The 5580-nt window shown below is 46.5% G+C and overlaps 1 long non-coding RNA gene across 1 annotated transcript; it reads left to right on the top strand.

Annotated features, from left to right (window-relative positions):
• Positions 1-708: 708 nt before the first annotated feature.
• Positions 709-5352, top strand: LOC119714993 (uncharacterized). Its single transcript, XR_005262228.2, has 2 exons — positions 709-1331; positions 4674-5352. It is a non-coding gene; the product is annotated as an uncharacterized lncRNA (long non-coding RNA).
• Positions 5353-5580: the final 228 nt, after the last annotated feature.

Below are 5580 nucleotides of genomic sequence, written 5' to 3'. Positions count from 1 at the left end.
TAGGGGTATGTTTAGGGATGCTCGGAAACAGCGAACCCGGAGGGTCCAGTTGCATGTGGGGCTGCGTACAGGCTCCCCTGGGGAGTTCACTTGTACCCAAAGCCTTCCTTTAGGGGCACTTTTGGATGGTCCAAAGGGGCTTGGAACGCATTTCCTGGGGCCCGATTTTTCACTCGTCTCCTATGACACCTAGGGCTACGTTTAGATTTGCTCAGGAACAGCGAACCCGGAGGGTCCAGTTGCATGTGGGGCTGCGTAAAGGCTCCTCTGGGGAGTTCACTTGTACCCAAAGCCTTCCTTTGGGGCACTTTTGGATGGTGCAAAGGGGCTCGCAACGCATTTCCTGGGGCCTGATTTTTCACTCGTCTCCGATGACGGCTTGGGCTACGTTTAGGTTTGCTCAGGAACAGCGAACCCGGAGGGTCCAGTTGCATGTGGGGCTGCGTAAAGGCTCCACTGGGGAGTTCTCTTGTACCCAAAGCCTTCCTTTGGGGGCACTTTTGGATGGGCGAAAAGGGCTCGCAACGCATTTCCTGGGGCCTGATTTTTCAGTCGTCTTCGATGCCGGCTAGGGTTATGTTTAGGGATGTTCGGAAACAGCGAACCCGGAGGGTCCACTTGCATGTGGGGCTGCGTAAAGGCTCCCCTCGGGAGTTCACTTGTACCCAAAGCCTTCCTTTGGGGGCACTTTTGGATGGTCCATAGTGTGGAGGAATCGTTAAGTGAGGCGGGACATGTGAATGTTGAGCAGTTGGGAGACAATGGGCTGGTGAAGCACCGTACTCAACTCACATGAGCCTTGGCACGTACACCGCTGGCTGAGAGCCAATCAGGCTCAAGGACACGATGCCCTTGGGCCATCGGGAAAGTCCCTAAGGTGGGACAAGTAGCCAAAAGAAGGAGGACCAGACTGAAAAGCCCGGGAAGTGTTAACCAGTCCTGAGCTTAGTTTCTGCAATATGTATGAGTTGATTATGTTCAAACTAGATAAAAGACGACTGAGCTATCCATTAAAGTTGAAGTTCACTGTTCACTCATATTGATGTGCTGGGTCTTCCTTCCGTCGGCAACAAATTGGCGCCCGAACAGGGACAAGTCTGAACAGGATTTGGACACTGCTGGCAGTGATCCAGGGCCACGGTTGGACGGAATAAAGGAGAAGCCGGTCCTGCAACGCAGCCCAGGAGGTGGAAGGGACAAGAATCCCCGCACCCGCGCCGGGAAGGTGAAAAGGACGTGGAGGTCCCCGCACCCGGGATGAGCCTATTTAGGGTCCCGCCGGAAAAGCGCCGCCGAGGTCTTTGCAAAGGCTGCAATCGACGTATATAAAGGTATGAAAAGATAAGCGGCGTATTATTTGCTCAAATGCTTTTTAGAAAAGCGGAGCATTTTAGATATAGATTGTAGAAAAAGATTTGCCAGGGTTATTAGTATATGGGATAGCTAAGGGTTGTTTTACAAGTCCTGATACAGTTTTTGAACAAACAGAGTGACGTAAATTTGGAAATAAATTGTTTGATGATGTTAGGAACGATGTTAAGTTTACTGGGAGATTTGATGAGGCCATGGAGAATAGTGGCTAATGCATTAGCCACACATAAAGATGAACAAACAGTTGCCGCTGCTGCAACAGAGTGGTCAGGACCACCAAGAAGGGTTAATAATGTTAATCCACAGCAAATAAATATGGAAGGAACAGATTGCCCGTTGCCACCTTCCGTTAGAACTTTTACTATTACACAGGGGGTCTTGGGAATTTCGGGGATGCCTGTGACAATGTCCTCTGTAGCGGAGGAGGAGCTCTCACTACCAACAGCTCCAACTGCTCCAATAGAAAGTGAGAAAGGAGCAAGTGAAAGGACCAGTGCTAACTCATTTCCATCAAATATAAATCCCTTCACAACGGGGGTGCAGGGAAGAGCAGGTCTATGGAGGCAAATAGCAAATGAAGCACTGCGTGAAGGGAATTATGAAACGGCAGCACAGTTAACACAAGCTTTTCCGGTAGTATACTCGCCACCAGATGCACAGGGGAATGTGACCGTTAATATGACAAATTTAGACTGGAAATTATTAACTCAATTGCGATCTACCGTAAATGATTCTGGTTTAAAGGGGGAACCTACTCGGCAAATGTTAGATTATATTTGGGGAACTAATATATTGCTCCCCGGGGACATACGTGGTATAATGAAGCTGATCCTAACACAACATCAACAGCTTCTTTTTAATGCGCATTGGCAAAGTGTTTGTCAAGAGGCAGTAGCTGTAATAAGGGCACCTGGAGATCCATTGTATGGTGTCACGTTGGAGGAATTGATGGGACTCGGACCATATTATAGATTAGAGACACAAGCATTGCTGGGTCCAGACAAAGCTAAAGAATCAATGAGATTGGCTCGAAGAGCCTTGGACCAAATTAGAGAGCCAGGGGGGATACCATCCTATATGGGCATCAGGCAAGGAAGGGAGGAACCATTTGGGTTGTTTATTGATCGAGTAGCAAACGCAATACAAACGGCTGGGGTACCTGATTATCTAAAGGGCACTATTCTAAAGCAGTGTGCAATTCAAAACTGCAACCCTTCAACTCGTATTATATTAGCTACGTTACCGGGAACTTGGACAATTGAGGAGGGTTTAGAAAGGATGGCTCAGGTACCCGTGGGTCCGCAGGCTATGCTGGTAGATGTAATAAAACAACTAGGGAATAGCATGAAAGAACAGGCACAGGTATTCAGAGAGACTGCACAGAAATCGCAGAATCAAGTATTCGCTGCCCTTGCTCCTTTGCAAACGCCCAGAGGCCGTCCTACTGGCCGAGGGACTTCACTGCCACCGCGTTGTTTTCGCTGTGGGATCACCGGACATAGGAAACAAGAGTGCAAAACGAGATCAGTGTGGTGTCATCTGTCGGTATGGTGCGTCGGGAAACGGCCAGAGCAGCGGGAAGGACCGCCCCACGACGACACAAAAAGCGGCATTTACCACAGCGGCCGGAACGACACCGTTTACCTCCGACCAGTCACCAGAGGGAGTCTCGGCTTGGATTTGGCAACAGCAATAGATGTAACGTTATTGGACTCTAAACCCACCAGGGTAGGAACAGGAGTTATGGGACCAGTTACTGTCAATGGTGATCCTGTAGGAGCTTTATTGATCGGAAGATCGTCTGCTACCTTGAATGGATTACAAATATTGGTTGGACTTACAGATAAAGACTATTGTGGGGAAATACAGATTATAGTTTCTGCAATGTTTCCTCCAATGCATGTGCCACGGAATACAAAGATAGCTCAATTAATTCCGTTGCCACACCTTGCGGCATCTCTACCACTGATGGTCAATAAGGACCGAGGACTTGGAGCATTTGGCTCCACAGGAAAAATAGCGTTATTAACGCTTGGCATGCAGCAGAGACCACGACAAAAAATCACAGTATGTTTAAAGGATGAGAAACTGCAAACTGAGGCATTGTTGGACACTGGCGCAGATGTGACAATAATCAGTGCGCAAAGTTGGCCACCACATTGGCCTACATTCGAATAAAGTCTACAACAGAAAAATGACTTAACACTGACCTTAAAACAAATGGGACTCATACTTGCACCGGAAAAGGTTCAGGAGACAAGTCCCTGGAAGTTTTTGGGTTGGAAAATTACAGATTCCACCATTCAGCTTCAAAAACTTACAATCCAATCAGATATCAAAACTCTTAATGATGCTCAAAAACTGCTGGGAGATTTACAATGGATCAGGCCAGTAGTCGGGATTCCGAATGAACTGTTAAATCCCCTTCGGCCGTTATTAAAAGGAACTGATCCTGCTTCAAAAGTGACACTATCAGAAAAACAACAAGAAATACTACAACAAATCGCATCTTTGATCACAACGAGTGTCACGCATCGATGTATATCTGACAAGCCACTCGATCTTACCATTCTATGTGGCTCAAAATGCCTGATGGGTGCCATAACACAGCAAAAAATAAAAACAGGGGAGAAGGGAGGAGAAACTGTGGTATTAGAATGGATAGCTCCTCCGTTACAACCTCGACGAAAAATTCAAGAAAAAAATTGCAACATTAGCAAAATTAGTAAAGAAGGGGAGGAATCGAATATTGCAAGTGGATGGGGTTCCTCCAAATATTATCTGGTTACCCATGAAGCCAGGCGATTTGGAATGGTATATACAAAACTCTGAAGAGTTACAAGCTGCACTACTACAGGATGGCGCTACTGTAGTAGCAAAAACATTACAATCAACAGCTCTGACATGGATGGAAAACCAGGGATGGATAACTAAGCCAAAACGATCCTCTATCCCACTTAAGAATGCAGTGACAGTTTTCACTGACGCAGGAAAACGTTCTCGAACTGCTGCAGTGACTTGGAAGGATGAGTATGGTTGGAAACATCAAATTTTACAAGCCCAAGATAAAGACATTACAGATATTAGAGAGAGGGTGGATAAAACCTTATTTGTTCTCAATCATTTGTGTGTATTTGGTGATGATGATGAACCACCCGCGACACGTCATTACATTAAGTCTGAAAATGATAATAAATGTATTATGAGAGTACTGTACCGAGATATGAAAACGGGACAATGGCTGCGGCCTGCTGATGTGAATTATATGGGGCGAGGTTATGTGTGTATCTCTTCCCCTACAGGGCCAACCTGGGTGCCTAGTCGGTGTGTTAAACCAGCCATTGAAGAAAAGTCATCAAGTACGAATAACAGCAACCATGGCTGATCTAACGGCACAAGGGATTTTGGTTGCATTATCTTTGACAATGACGGCTGGCTGCGTCTGATCCTTTGTTGATGAGTTGATTATGTTTGAAATGGTTAAGGGATCATACGCAAAAAATTGTAGTACAAGATAGTTGGTTTGAAGGTTGGTTTAAATCTGTTTTTGGGAACATGGGTGGATGGTTTTTTCTTCGTCAAAGAGGAACTTCGTTTTCTACTTATAGTTATATTGATTATAGTTGCTGCAAAATAAAAACGGGGGAATTGTGGAGGAATCGTTAAGTGAGGCGGGACATGTGAATGTTGAGCAGTTGGGAGACAATGGGCTGGTGAAGCACCGTACTCAACTCACATGAGCCTTGGCACGTACACCGCTGGCTGAGAGCCAATCAGGCTCAAGGACACGATGCCCTTGGGCCATCGGGAAAGTCCCTAAGGTGGGACAAGTAGCCAAAAGAAGGAGGACCAGACTGAAAAGCCCGGGAAGTGTTAACCAATCCTGAGCTTAGTTTCTGCAATATGTATGAGTTGATTATGTTCAAACTAGATAAAAGACGACTGAGCTATCCATTAAAGTTGAAGTTCACTGTTCACTCATATTGATGTGCTGGGTCTTCCTTCCGTCGGCAACACATAGGGGCTTGCAATGCGTTTTCTGGGGCCCGGTTTTTCAGCGTTCTCCCATGTCGGCTAGGGATATATTTAGGGTTGCTCAGAAAAAGCGAACCCGGAGGGTCCAGTTGCATGTGGGGCTGCGTAAAGGCTCCCCTGGGGAGTTCACTTGTACCCAAAGCCTTCCTTTGGGGGCACTTTTGGATAGGCGAA

This window comes from Anas platyrhynchos, chromosome 38 (assembly GCF_047663525.1).
Source record: "Anas platyrhynchos isolate ZD024472 breed Pekin duck chromosome 38, IASCAAS_PekinDuck_T2T, whole genome shotgun sequence".
NCBI lineage: Eukaryota > Metazoa > Chordata > Aves > Anseriformes > Anatidae > Anas > Anas platyrhynchos.
The sequence above is the reverse complement of the archived record's forward strand: the minus strand, read 5'-3'. Positions and strand labels throughout refer to the sequence as shown.